We start from the raw sequence: 15,429 nt of genomic DNA, 5'->3' as shown, positions 1-15,429 counted from the left end.
TCCCTTCAGGAAGGATGAAACCACAGCTGGAAACAACTGGCCCAGCAACAAGACCTGAGCCCGGAGCCCCACAGTGCTCCTGGGGTGTTTGTAACACCCAGAAAACACCAAGCCCTGTGGTGTAAGCACGGAGAGAGAGGGGCAGTGATGCACCCCCAGCACACCAGCAGCAGAGCCGGCAAATCCCTGGGTGCCCCCTCTTTGGAGACCCTGCACCGCTGCTCCCCCTGTTCCACCCCGGCTGAGCTGGTGACAGCTCTGCTTATGGGCTTTGCTGGGCTGAAGAGAGCACTTTAAAAGGAAGCAAAGCAGTAACACAGCGTTCGTTCTTGCTGGAAGGGGGAACAAGTGATGCACATTCCTGCCTTGTATGGGAAATTCGGCCTGCTTGCATCACCCTGAGAGTTTGGGCTGAATGCTGTGTTCTTAGTGATGCCATGAAGATTTCTGCCTTTTCTTTTATACCCCTGTTGTACCTTTTTACAACTTCTGTATTCCTAGAGCTTTTTGCCTACATTCTTGGACTTGTTTGTCAAGCTGAGAGACTAAACATTTTAGAAGCTTCGTAGTTAGGGATCAGTGTGCCCCAGAGCCCAAGGTCCTCTCCAGAACACATTCTGTAAACCAAGATAGAACCATCCAGGGGAAGGCTCCTTGGGGAGGGGGAGCTCACTTGAGCCTCTCATTGGGGAATCTTTGATAGATCTGCTAATTAGTAAAATCTATAATGTTATACCCAATGCTGGGGGGAGGGGGACAGAGATAGACTCGGCGGGCACATCTCGATGCATATGACCTGGACATGTGCATCTAAGGATCCTTAAAAATAAACACCAAGGTAAAATCCCTTTTCCCCTTCTAACCGTGTATGACTCTTGGTTTTAAGACCAGGAAAAGGCATCATTAGCACCCCACGCTCAGACAGCTCCTGGGAGGCACTGCTAAAAGCCACTGCCAGCCCCGAGATGGTCGGGCTTCAGCAGAGGGTGAAGTCATGCCTGGAGCACTCACTGAGGCTCCCTGAGGATGGCTGAGCAGTGGCAAGGGCCAGGCTAAACGCACCTGAAGAACCCCGAGGAAGGGCAAACTGCCCTGCTGTGTGTTTGGCAGTGTGTCCACATCCCTCTGCTGGGGATTCACTCCCAGCCCACTGCCCCACTAGGATGGGGTCTGGAGACCAGCAGAGCAAGGTGCAGCTCGTGACCCTGAGAGGCAGCTCCAGTAAGTGTCCCAGGTGCTGGAGGCAGTCCCAGCACTGAGCATTTGTCAGCTTGGGCACACAGCATCCCGGCGTCAATTTAGGCCTAATTTGCATGTTCAGCACGGCGCCGAGTGTGTAATTACTGAGCTGCACAAGCAGTCGTCAGCTCGGCTGTTTCCAAACATGATTTTTAGTGCTTCACGGAACACAAGCAGACACTTTTCCTCCACGCAGCTGCCTGTGGGGTTTGGCCAAGGGAAGCAGTGGGGTTGGGGGGAGCTTGGACAGGTCCTCCCAACCAGCCTTAGTTGGACATACCCAGGGAGACGTGGCCACCTCCTCCTCAGGGAGGAGGGATGAGAGGAGGACAGGTTAGTTCAGACCTGTTGTTATCCAGTGGGGTCTCTTCAGAGGACACAGCCTTAAGCTGTGCCAGGGGAAGTTTAGGTCAGACATCAGGAAAAAATTCTTCACTGAAAGAGTGATTGGGCACTGGGATGGGCTGCCCAGGGAGGTGGAGGAGTCACCGTCCCTGGAGGTGTTTAGGAAAAGCCTGGATGTGGCACTCAGTGCTGTGGTTTGGTTGATGAGGAGGTGTTGGGTCATAGGTCGGACTCGATGATCTCAAAGGTCTTTTCCAGCCTGGTTCATTCTGTGGTTCTGTAATTCTGTTATTCAGGGGCTTGGCATCTGCCATGCACTAATTAGATGTGCCCTCTTTGCCGCACTCCCAGTCATCAGGCTTCTCCTTCCCACTCTCTCTATTCCCTTCCTGGCCTCCACATTTACCCAGGAGCCCTTTTCTCCCTCTTGGGAGCTGTCAGAAGCACCTGCAGGAGTGCAGTGGGAGGGCTCAGGCACTCCTGAATGTGGAAAAACCTCAGCTTTGAGGTTCCTCTTCACTGCATGAGCTTGTGTCCCAGCTCAGAGGTATCCACATGGATACAGAAGGGAAAAGGGAAGCTCAGGATCCCATCTGTGTGCGTGCCAAGGGATGCTCCTGTCTGTGTGTAAATATTTGTGTTCCAGTGCCCTCAGGAGCACAGGCAGGGGTGTGGGTGTGCATTTGGTTGTGGGGGACACCTACACAGTTGCACTGTGTGAGCTCTGAGCATCTGCCTGTCAGGCATGTTCTCACTGAGGGCTCTGTTTCTTCAGGGGTTTCTCTGCATGGATGTTCCCAGAAAAAGGGCCCCACACCCATTTAAGGTGTGTACCTATATCTGAATGTGACTACAACTCCAGAGCCATGATGAAGAACGTCTCGGAGAAGCTGGAGCACCATCACACACTGTGTCACTCTGGGATTTTTTCTCCTACCAGCCTGGTTTCCCCATCCCGTGCACTGAACAATGGGGTGGAGAGAGAGGTGATGGGCACCCCGTGCCATCAGGTCAGCCAGGGCATGGGCTGTGCTTTCCACTTGCCTGTTTCTTTGCTTTGATGGATTTTACTTCTTTCTGACTGCTAATATCAACAAAACCTGCCAGGGCACCTCATCACCGTTGTTCCCCAAGAGCAGACACGACATACTTGGAGCATGCAGTCAGCTTTTCCAGCCAGTCCACACGGCCAGCGTAAACTGTCTAAGCACCATCAAAAACCACTTTATAAACTGAGGACGGGAAGAGGATGATTGATGGCTCCACACTGGACATGACACAGCTTCTACACTTCCCCGTATTTATAATATTTGTGTATTGCCCCTACCTCAAAGCCTGACAGGCCTGGTCCAATTCACTTAGAGATAGGAATTTGGCACAGCCTGACATAAACTCCATCACTTTGGGCCACCAAGGGAGAGCCATTGTTATAAACTTTCTCCCCACACCCTGCTTGGCCCCTTTTTTAACCCCATTCCAGTTGCATTATTTCTTTACAAGCCAGCAAGAGCAGAAACAAACGTTTCACATCTGTTCTCGCAGTCCGGCCATTTGCATGAGAATCATGGTCAGTGTTTCAATGAGCACAGCTCGCTGGCCAGCAGTGGGGACAGCGCTGGCCACCACTGGCCCTTCATGCTTCTGCCAGATGTCTGAGCTCTGCACAAAACACAGACCTGCAGCATTAGGAAATCACCTTGTTTTTGGGCTCTAATCACTCCAGAGTTATGCCAGGTGATTCTTCTTTCTGGAGGGTGTTGTGCAGCTGATCCTCACTCTTGGGTCAATGCTTTGGAACTTTTTGTTTCAGGGGTTTGGTGGCGTTCTGCTTTTCCAACATCAGCACCATGAAGGGAAGGTTGGTGCACCAGCCAGGCTTGAGGCAAGGGTGTGTTTTGTTTAGTAGATCAGTAATGGTGATTTTAATGGTAGAGCATCACCAGTGATAGGGCATCGCTGGGAAAGATCCTTGAGAAGTGCTCGTGTTTCACAGGGAGTCTCCATTTGAGAAACAACCACAGGAAAAATTTCCATTATTCTGCTCTTTTTCCCCCTTGCCAAAAGCATCTTCCCCCCCACCTGCTCTTCCCCTCTGTCCCATACCCTGCCCTCTCTCTGGGTCTGTTCAGCTCCTTCCCTTGCCCCGAGCTGGCAGTGAGACTCGGAGCTGCGATTTTTAGAAGTTGCTTCTTCTCTTTCCACTCAGGCTGGGCATTATGAGCTGCAGGTTGACTGACACAGGATTGGCTGAAAGACTTAAGCTGTCAGCATAAGCTGACAAAAATGCCTTGGAAGTTCTAGCAGGAAGCTGTAGCACTGAAACCCATCTGTGCCATTTGCCTCCCCATTTAGTGGATGCTCTTACTAACCTTCCAAGCCACAGGCTTCTCCTAGGAAAATTAACAGGTAAAGAAAGGTTTTAAAAACATTGTGGACCACAGAGCCTCTTGGATTAGAGGCTGTGGTTCTGACCTCCAAGCAGCTCTGTACAGCTCTGGCATGGAGGATGTTGGATGGCTTGGTGCTTTCATCTCTCCTGGGACACTGGTGCATCTGAAAGGCCTAAGGTTGGAATCACACCCCAAAATGAAGATTATCCCAGATGGTAGTTGCTGGGTGTGTACACGGGGCTGCCTTGCCTCAGGATGGTAAGCTGATACCCCTGTGCTGGCATCCGAGCCCCGCCTGTGCCGTTCAATCCTTCCCATGAGCTGGGAATCACCCCGTGGGGTTATTTGGGAAAGGCAGCGTGGCCTCACAGGAGCAGGCATCTGCCAGGGTCATGAACCCCAGCTGCAACATCCTCCTTTGGGCCTGTCCAAGCATTTAACTGTTTTTTGAAGGATTCCCAACCACAAAGGCAGGACAGATTGTGTATTGATCCAGTCCCTTCAGTCAATAGCTGCAAACCACCCCAGCCATGGCAAGCGCCTTGCAAGTAGAGGGGGCTGATCAGTGTCACGGAGAGGGGCTGGGTTGGGCTGCAGCTGCGCTAGAGGGGCAGCAAAGCCCCACGAGATACCACGTGCCACAAGCTGTGTGGTAATTCACGCCATCAGGGTGGCCTGGGTGCAGCTGGCCTGAGTGAGCCCACTTTGTGCCCACCTCAGCCTTGTCTATCCACTCTGCACACCAGGGATAGAACAAACAACAGCTGAAGGACTGGCCCTGTGCTGCTCCCCCAGCTCTGTCCTCACCTGCAGCCAAACCCCAGCAGCCGTGGGTGATGCCCTGGGGCAAGACAGTGAGCAGGACACAGACAGCCCCAGTCCCTGCCAGTTCAGGGGTGCTGCCAGCAGAGATGGGTGCCCTCAGCATCACAGGAGCGTCTCCACCAGCAGAGCTGTGATCTGGGCAGAGGAGATGGAGCACAGACTCAGCTTTCGTGCTGCCAGGCAGAGCCACCCAGCCCAGCACTGCAGAGGCTGCACAGACCCACAAGAGCCAGGGATGTGCTGCAGGACACGGGTGGTGCAGATTTCCTGTGTTGGGTATCAGCTCCACAGGGCACAGCGGAACAAGTGGGTCAGAGCAAAGCCCTGGGGGTTGAGAGCACATCCCTGTGAGCACTCCCACACTTCAGCACCCCATGCCTGAAGGACAGCATCGGGTAAGCCAAGCAATCCACACGTGTGTTCAGCTGGAAGAGGTAGGACAGGCAAGAGGGCAATTGGCATTGACTACACAAGGTTTATAGCAGGGAATGAGAAGATTTTAGAAGAGAGCATATCTGCTGGCTGTGCAGGCGAGAGGGGACAGCACAGGGTGCAGGTCATCTCCCCGTCACAGCCAGGGCTCATCGAGTGCAGACAGTGCTGGCTGTGGTCCACCCCTCAAGGCTCAGGACAGCGGGTCCATGGCACTCAGACACCCACCACGAAGGCAGTGGCATTTCTCCCAAGGTTACCCCATGCATCACAGAGATCAAGGTCTCGCTGCCATCAGCACTCTCTCACGCAGAGACAGCTCTGCTCCACAGGCTGGGTCTCACTGGCAGATGTGGGTGTGCAGCTGGGACAAGGACAAGGCTTTCTGTCCCAGCTCAAGCACAAAGGGGAGTGAAAACAGAGGACACTGAGGCAGCAGAGGTGTTTTGGGGGACTGCTGGTTTGTGGCACCTGTGGCTGGTGGCAGGACCTTCCCAGCACATCCCTCAGCTGTGCCCTTCACTCCCCAGCTGGGCCACCGCTGTGACACCTGCTGACCTTTAGGGACCAAGTATTTTTTCAGGCTGCTGTTTGATGGGCTAAAGGCCTGGAATGTGCCAGGGGAATCCCTTTGAAGCTGACTTTCTCACTGAGCTGCATTTTCTGCCTTTCGCTGGGGAGATGTGTTCAGAAAGGCTCGTCTGCAACGCCAGTGCTCTGAACAGCCATAGAATCACAGAGTCACAGAATATGCTCAGTTGGAAGGGACCATCGAATCCAACTCCTGGCCCTATGCAGGACACCCCATGTGCCTGAGATTGTTGTCCAAAAGCTTGAACTCTGTCAGGCGTGGTGTTGTGACTACTGCCCTGGGGAGCCTGTTCCAGGGCCTGAGCACCCTCTGTGTGAAAAATGTTTTCCTTTTATCTAATCTTGTTAATAACAAGATTACTCTTGTTAATAACAAGCCAGTCCTTGGCTCATGTGCAAAACATTACCAGCCCCAAAGGTTTGTGGACAGAGTCGTCAAAGACAGCATCAACTCAGGGCATGGAAGTGTCAGCATCTGCATCTTTGTGCCTGCCACAGGATTTGTGCATGGGCATCTTGTGATGCCACAGGACGTGGGCAGGTGTGTGGTAGCAGAGAAATAAGCTCTGAGACATCCAGAAGACTGCAAGGAAGAAGAGAGCACCCCAGGCATTTCAACTGGTGCCTTAGAGCTCAGAACAAGCATTTTGTTGTTTCGGCTCTGTGGTCCCACCTGACAATTCAGAGTTTATTTTTATACAATCACAGAAGAGTTTGAGTTGAAAGAGAACTTTTAAAGATCGCCCAGTCCCACCCCCTGCCATGGGCAGAGACACCTTCCTTTAGACCAGGTTGCTCCAAGTCCAACCTGGCCTTGAGCACACCCAGCAATGGGGCAGCCACAGCTTCTCCAGGAAACCAGTGCCTGTGTTTTATCACTGTGGATTTCTCACGGTGCACTTTGGGCATTTGGAGAGAGGAGGCTGAGGGTGATGGGTCTGCATCTGCCATGGGTCCTTACCTCTCTCTGCATAACTGCTGGAAACACCCTGTGCACTGCATGTCTCTTGCCAAGAAAACAGCTCCATCCCCCCACCTGCCCCTGTTCTTTCTCCTTCAGATGGCCTGCATTTCAGAAATCCTCCTTGTTCAAAAATAAAGCAGCTACCAGAGTCACCTACTCCATATTCATGCTGATGGTGATGCTTTGGATGGCTTCCTGGTGCCCAAACTCTCCTCTCCCAAGCATCCAGTGAAAATAGATCTGTCAGATTGGGAGACTGCTGAATATCCCAGTAAGGCCTGAATTCATATTAAAGAAATAAATAAAGTGGTCTCATTGTAAGAGATACTGGCTGGAAGCAGGAGAGAGGATGTGCAGTATGTATTTGTGAGCACAAGAGGGAGAGCAAGGAAGGAAGAGAGAGGAAGGACAGGAGCAAAGGAAATGGACTTGATACCTGTTTGTAAACTAGGTCAAGATTAATAATGATTTGGGTAGTCTTGGCTCCAGGCCCAGCTTTACAGGTTTTGCAAAGACACAGAAAGAAATGACAATTCCTGCCTGGAAGAATGAGCTGTGATTTATACAGTCTTCACTTCACACATGCCAGGACCCCAATTTCTACTGACATAAACCCAACCACACGGGCGAGGATTCGCAGGCTCTGGGCACGGCAGGTTAGGCCAACGCTCTGGTTTAATCCTGCTTATGTCAGCCAGGAAAAGTCTTACCCAAGGAATAAAAAACAACAAACCAAGCCTTGCTTGTGAAGTGACTACTTTTATTTCACTGCTTTACAGTTGATCTGCTTAGCTCTGCCATTCCCTCTCGTCACTGTATCCAAGCAGACATGGAAATGACTGCGCCAACGGTTTAACCAACTTGAGGGAAGTGATACAAAAAAAAAAGGAAAAACTGAATGCTGAGGTTGGTATTTTACAAGACCAGCTCAGTATTTGCTCCCTGGACACAAGGTTGAGTGACTAAGCAAAAAATCTTGCGGAATTCCTTTGGAAAAGAGGGAGGGATGGTGCAAACAGGACCAGTGCCTGGCATGGGGCAGAAACCCAGTCCCAAGGCAGCATTCCTGAGGCAGTGGAGTGCTGGAGAGCCTGATGAGAAGGTTTGAGAGCTATTTAGCAACACTGAATTGGGACTTGAAGCAGAATTAATTGAGCTCAAATTGCATCCTCCTAGCAATCCGCTAATCTGCTGCAGCAGGAGGATAATGACATCTTGAGAAACCAGCTTCAAAAATGAAACTTGCAGAGTTTTAATAAACGGGCTGCTTCAAGAGAGGATTAATACTCGCATATAAAATATTGCCATTTCAAGATTTATGTTCATATGGGAGTCTTTTGCTTCCAAAAGGAGGGGGTTCTCAAGAGAATTTGTGAGCTGCAGGCACTCATACGCACACACAAACACACGATTACGCGCCCAAGAGCACACAGAACCAAGCTGCTGTCATGTCCCCAAATTACTTTCCTTAAACCCTGTTTATTAGTTCTAGGCACTTCTTAGCATGCAGGAAGTTTAATAAAAGCTCCTTTCAAACAAAGACCTCAAAATGCTCTGGAAACAGCAACAAATCAAGTGTCACATCATCCCTGGTGACATGGGGACAGCGCTGCAGCCTCTGAGAAATGAGTGGTGTGTGGCAAATACATGGCAGCCCAGGAACAGAAGTCTCTTTGAATCCTGCACCCTCTCCCACTTCATTTCATATCTCCTATTCGCTGAGATCTCTGTCACTGGGAAGGAGTTGAGAAAACAGGATTTTTGCTCTGGTTGCAGCAGGATCCTTTTCGGAAAACACCCTGTTTGCAGTGTCCACATGCAGCATGGTGGTTTCAGGATGTTCAATCTGACAGCAAACAGGTTAGATTCCTGGGAAATACCCCCTTCCCCATTCCATGGCTCCTGCTTGGCTGAAAACACTGAATGCCAAGTGACTCCTGCCTGTGTCCTCTCAGCAGCTTGCCTGCATCCCCTCACATCTCCCTCTTTCCTGAGGTTTCTGTGTTAATTCAACAAGACAGAACAGAAGCTCTCTACCAAGCCTTATGCATCACCCTCAATTTACATTTTATTACCACGGGTATCCACAGCAAAGCAAATAAACACCAGCGGGTTGTTCCCTCTGTTGCTGTCAATAACATTGTCACTGCCACCGACCCAATTAGAAGCATTTGTCGGCATTCAGTAATTAGCTTGGAGCCAGGCTGAGGTCTCTGTCTTTCACCAAAGGGCTCACAGGCCGCTATAAAATATTTATGAATGATCTTGGATGACATCTGTTTGCTATTTTGCTGGTGATGTTCCCGGTGAGTGGCTGACCTGGGGAGCACGTGCCGGTCGTGGCAGCAGTGGGCATCGCTGGTGGATCAGCAGGAAAATAAAATAAACCAGGGCTCAGCTGCTCCATCCTCGAGCAGGTCCCAGCTGCTGCCTGGCAGCATGGCCCTGGGCCAGTGCAGACACATGAGAAGCATCACCCAGGATGAGGTGTCTGAGGCTAAGCAGGCAGCACTGGCTTTACCAAGGTTTCAGCTGAGCCTGGGGCTGGTTTCTTTCACAGAAATCTGCTTTTAACTAGCTCTCTTCATCACATGGTCAGAAGAGGGGGGAAACTTTATCCAAGAGGCAAATATTGGAAGGATGAGCTACTTGAGGCTTGGGTAAGGCAGTGAAATAATGGCCAAGCACCAAGGTTCTTTCTCTGGCAGTACAAAGCCCAGGATCTCCTTTCTGTTTATATCAACCATCGTTTGCATCTCTCGGGTAGAAGGAGGTAATGGGCAGTGGCTGAAGTAGGATCAAGTGAAATGACCTCTGAAGAAGTGCCCATCTGGCCGTTCCTAGGACTGAATCTCCTCTGGGAGCCATGAAACCTCTTGGTTAAAAACCTCCTGAAGAACCTCTCATTTTTCTACCCAGGACTATCACAGAACCACAGAATGAACCAGGTTGGAAAAGACCTTTGAGATCATCAAGTCCAACCTATGACCCAACACCTCCTCATCAACCAGCCCACGGCACTGGGTGCCACATCCAGGCTTCATTAAACACCTCCAGGGACGGTGACTCCTCCACCTCCCTGGGCAGCCCATCCCAGTGCCCAATCACTCCTTCTGTGAAGAATTTTTTTCCTGATGTCCAACCTAAACTTCCCCTGAGCTTTAGACTTTGATGGGCTCAGAAACTTGTGTAGATCCCATCTCTGTGTGTTTGGAGGCTTCATCTGTAAAGTTTTCAGTGATGCTTCTGGGGGCTTTGTGTTTTGGAGCACCCACCACTGCAAGCTCTTCGAGTGGCACTCCAAAAGTCAGGAACAGAGAAACAAAAGGAACAAAGAGAAGTTCTTTTCCAGCAGTGCCACTCCAGGTGTTTTCCAGGCTTGGCAGGAAGGACCCACCACCTCATCCTACTCCCCCAGCCATCCCATGAAGCTGTTTTAATTGAACCCAGCACAGACACCTCTTCACATCTGTTTGCCAGCCAGGCACTTCCCCGTGGTGGCTTGTGGTGGAGGGTGCTGCTGTTAACACTTTGTTCCAGCTGAAGCACGTGAGGATGAAAGATAAGTAGAAATAATTTTCCACTGAAGATTATCAGTAAAATGGATGAAAACTGCCTGTCTCTGGGCCATCTGGATGCCAATAATACAATATTAATAACCACAGTCAATTAAGCTGAGCCTCCCTCAGGGAGCAGGGTTTCAGTTGGGCGATGTCACAAGAATCGATGTAATCCAACTTCTGGTGCCATGGATAGCAGCTGGCCCGGAAGCCAGGGTGCCCAGAGGGGTGTCCAGGTGCAGTCTCAGCTCTCCCAGGGAGGCTGCTGCCGCCAGCAGATGCTTTGCAAGGATCCTTGAAGGAAGAAGTGTTCAAGGTGAGCTGCAGGTGCTTTGGGAGCCCAAGCTGGGCATCAAAATCCTCAAGTCGTAAGAAAAACCACTGGGAGATGGTGGTGGACACTCTGTGAGGTGCTGGGGGGGCTTGGGTAAATCCACAAGCAAAAGGGAGGGGTTTGGCACTGCTCACTGGGACTGCAGGAGCTCAAAGGAGCATCAGTTGTGGTCCCTCGTTGTGTGTGCACGTGCCCAGTGGTGGAGTCACAGCTGCTTCAGAGGAGACACAACTTCCCCTCCTACCATCACTTGTATAACCTTCTCCTCCCTCCAAGCCAAATATTTTTTCTTGCTTCCTCATTTTTTAAAGGGTTGAGCTTTGTGACTTTACAGGGCTTTGCAAACAGGCAAGAAGAAGCCTCAAGAAGGTCGTGGTAAGGACATTTGTCACCTTCTGTCACCAGCCAGCATTGTCCCTGGTGCAGCTGAGCTTCAGCACACACCCTGTCCCTTTGCAGGGCTCCTGCTTTCCACCCAGAGTTCTTCAGGAAGCCTCTGAAGCTCTGGTAGAGCTTCACCAAAAAACTGCATGGGAAATCCCAGAGAGAGAGGCAGATCGTGCTAAGGATGGATGAACACTGAGATACTTCAGTCCCAGGTCACCTGTGACACCCACAGGTATCCAGGATTTCTGCCCAGGGTCCCCAGCAAAGCAACATCAGACCAGCAGCAGCTCCCCAGGGAAATGGTGCTTTGGCTTGTGAGGAGTCACAGCCTGAGGTGTCACTTTGGGAAGCACCTCTGCCAGGGAGGGCTGTATTTCCCAGCAGAACGTTCCTCCAGGATTTTCCAATCAGAGGTAATTTCCTCAACTTTGACTTGAAAAGCAGAGAAATTTCATCATTTTAAGGGAAATACAGCTAGGCATGGCTAGGATTTTTTTTTTGTTTGTTTGTTTGACATCTCATGAAAAATGTGAACTGGGAATCATCTGACTGGAAAATTCACACTGCGAGAAAATTTTGGGCTTTCAAATAATATCTTTCCCAGCAGCAAAGAATTCATTGTGGTTGACAAATGCTGTCATTTTAATTTTGCTCAAACTTTTGATATTGAAATTTTTACCAGGTTTGACCCAATGCTAAAAGCAGTGTAAAAAATGTGAACTCTAAGGGCACGGGGGACATTCAAAACTGAAAGGGGTGAGGAAAACTCTGCGAGTAACAAATGTGCTGGTGTTTTTACGTAATTCAACATACAGCTCCTCTTGTTGCTTCTACCCGTGGAGTTGCTTTGGCACTGAGAAGTGGTGCTGCAGAGAAGCAGGAGCTGAAACAACCAGGATTTATGGGACAGGTGACAACTCCCAACATTTTCCATCAGGCAGCCAAGGGGGACCCTGTTTTGGGAAGAGCCAGGTGCCTTCAGAGGAGGTGTCCAGCCCCAGTGTGGCATCTGACCCCATTCAGGTCATCCTTTTCCCTCTTGTCTAACGAGGCTGTAATTACACCCTTCCAAACAAAGGTGCCTTCATGTGAGTGTGTCCCGCAGCCACAGCAAGGAATCTCTGGGCACAGCTGAAATATGTAATAAAAGACACATTAGTAATCCAGAGGAGGAAACAAAAGAGTACAAGCACGTCAGGTGAGTCTTCACACACACCAGTTCCTCAGCAGCACCTTCCAAGGGAGCTGAACCTCCTCCTGCAGTCAGGCCAAAGAGCTGCTAAGGAGGTGGAAAAAAAAAAATTGCTTCCACTGAAAATGTATTGTGTGGCTCATTTCACAATGGTTAAAGCAATTTAGAGCCATCAGCGAGATCAGAGCGAGGGATTTGCTCTGTTTGATCAGACAAATCAGCCATGGAGGGAGATGTCTCTGCCTGCAGAGGTTCAGACACTGGGGCTTCCTCTGTGAATCTCTCTGCTCTGCTGAAAGCTGGACACATCCCATGCTGCAACAAGCCTTTCTTCCCCAACCACCCCAGGCAATCTGTTGCCACGATGCTGTTACTCTAAAGCATAAGATTGGATTAGGCTTTTCTTAGCTTGCCTCGCTCTGAATGTAGTGTTGCCAATTTGTACAATTTTATGCCAAGCTTTGTGATGTTTGGGATTTTTCTTAGAGTGCCAGTTCCTGGAATAAAGCGATTACAGAAGAGCCTCCTTGCTGGCTCGGCTATAAAAGTACATTCCTGCCCCACATTGTTACCAGAAGGGTTGAAATGGGGAAGGAAGATCGTGCTTGGGGGAGCTGAAGACGCCTCTTTCCCCACTCAGCTTTGGGGATTCATGTTAAAGATCCTGCATGCTGTGAGTAGCGTTCTCTGATCCCCGAGAATCGGAAACAACCCTGGTCAAATTTGCCTTGGAATTGCAGTCAAATTTTCTGTATTCAAAGGGGAACATCATTTCTGGAGCGGTGTCAGAAGATCATCAGAACAACCCTTTGGTCCTGAGCCAGCCCCGTGTCCTGTGTCTGGGGCAGGTGCTCTTCCCCAGGATGCTCACACAGCCTCGGTGATCAGCCTGCTGGACAACACCAGCCAAGGAATCCCATTTCAGGAGGAGATGTTCCTTTCACACCGATTACAAGGTTATGGATTGGGATGAAGGGTGTTTAACGTGGTGTAATATTTAGGCACGCTTGGCTCTGATGTTTATTGGGGCTGTTTGCAGCAACATGCACGATGTGCTCACTGTAGAAGTATGTGGCACGCACACAAACCCAGCACAGATGTGCTGGGAAGCACCAGGGAAGCTGGGCTGGCCCGTGGCATGGGGAGCAAGTGCCTGTGCCTGCAGCCAGGGTGGAGGGAGGGGTGAAGAGAGGGGAGAGAAAGAGATAAACCCTCACCTGCTGGGCTTGCTGCACTCAGCTGCATCTTACTTCAGCAGTGTTTTCTTTTGAGGTCTCGAAATCCCATTGCACAATATTGTAAAAATGTCATAAAATATTTTATTGCATCGTACCACTGAAATGCTGCCAAGAGCCTTAACCCCTGCACTGCCTCCTCCCCGTGGATGCCCAGCGTGTCCCCAGCCAGGAACTGGCTCCCTTTTTTTTGTGGTTGAACTTTGAGGATAGGGGCGGGGGGGGGTTGGGGGCTTAGAGGTGTGAGCTGCCAAGATCACTGCTCCAATGAGTCTCTCAGACTGATTTTAACAAATTTTGAGCCTTCCCATGCCTCTGTCTGGGGATTTCACCTTGATCACAATGGAAGGTGAGGTCAGTCCTGATGCTTTCCCCCCTCACCTTCACCCCCAGTGCCCTTCCTGTGAATATCAGTGGAAAAGCAGACAATGCTCTGCAGGTTCCCTGGGTGCATCCCGCTGTCTCGTGTCATGCTGATGCCACTGATCAGCTATAAAATGACTTTTGGAGGCCTTTGGAGTCAAATCCTGAGGGTAGGGAGGTGAAGGACCAGCCCTTAAGAAGGCAGTTGTGGTGCTGAATGGATGAGCTGGAGAAGCCACTCCTCAGCACTGGACCCTGTTTTCCCCAGGTGTGGGGATAAACAGCTTTATTTACCTGCTGCATAAAGCTCTTGGAAGCTTGCTGAGATCAGTGTGTATGGACTGATGGTAGATCTTTGGAGGCTGGTGGGGACATGGGAGTGACATCAGACCCTTCCCTCATACTGGTCCCACAAACCAGGGAGCAAACTGGGCGAGGCCAGCACGAGATTAGGAGGCTCCTGCTGCTTAAAGCAGACCCAGAAAGAAAACCTGGCCCCTTGGAGTGTGATTGTGGAGTCCACCCCTGCATGAGGATGGGTTTTCCCTCAATCACTTGCCCTGTGATACCCGGCTGTGCATCCAAAAAATGACCACCTGGTCACTGCATCCCTACCTCGACAGACACTCTCTTTAACTGGGGAAATAGTTCCCATTAGCTGGAAAATTCCAGCAAGCTGGGGGGGCCAGAGGCCTCTCCTCCTGCAGATGTTGGGGCTGTGCTTGCCAGAAATCAGATCCTGACCTGAGTTGTTATAAATAAAGAGCAAAAATTAGCCAGCTGTTCTCAGTGGAGATTTTCATCCCTTTTTTTACCCCTTTAATGAAAGAAATAATAACTCCACAAAAGGCTTAGGCAGAACTCATTCAGGCCCAGGGGAAATTCACCCTGCTCAGAGGTATAGATACCAATTAATTCTCACTTGAAGCCTATTTTGAGTGGTATTACATGGGTGTAAATCTTTTTTTCTGGTGTTCATATAGAGGTGAATTTTCAACCTGCCCTGAAGGGCAAAACTGGAAACTCTTTCTTATTTTGTAGTTCTCAAGGACACAGTGCAAGCAATATCAGCTTTTCTAACCTTCCTGGGCTGTAGGTAGGCTGTGGGTTTGAGTCACGGGCAAGAAGAGTCCTTAGAAGAGGCATTTTCTGCTGTAATGGACCTCAGGGTAACTCTTGGTTTGCAGGCTGCATTACCAGTGGTGTTTCCACCCTCTGCCAGCACCTAAACCAGGCTGTGGTGCCTCTGTCCCACAAACACACTGCCAGGGGGTTACTAAAGGACTATTAATGCAAATTTCCCTTGAGTTTGTGCTAAATCTCCATCCCGGAGGCAGCTGAGCTGGCTGAGATGTGCCAGAGAGGAATGTGGGGATTTGCTTATTTGCTTTTCTATCTAAACAAAATGCTTTCCCATAAACATGAAGAAGGAAACCCCACTTGGCTGAGCCCCTCGGAAGAAGTGTCTTCACTGGGAATGTTTATATGTTGCCTTTGAAACCTAAACTAAATCAAATCGAGGCTTTGAGCAGCAACTGCCCCAGCTGTGAGCAGCACATGGACCTGAGCTGG

This window comes from Corvus cornix, chromosome 18, assembly GCF_000738735.6.
Source record: "Corvus cornix cornix isolate S_Up_H32 chromosome 18, ASM73873v5, whole genome shotgun sequence".
Lineage (NCBI taxonomy): Eukaryota > Metazoa > Chordata > Aves > Passeriformes > Corvidae > Corvus > Corvus cornix.
Note: the sequence above shows the minus strand (reverse complement) of the source record.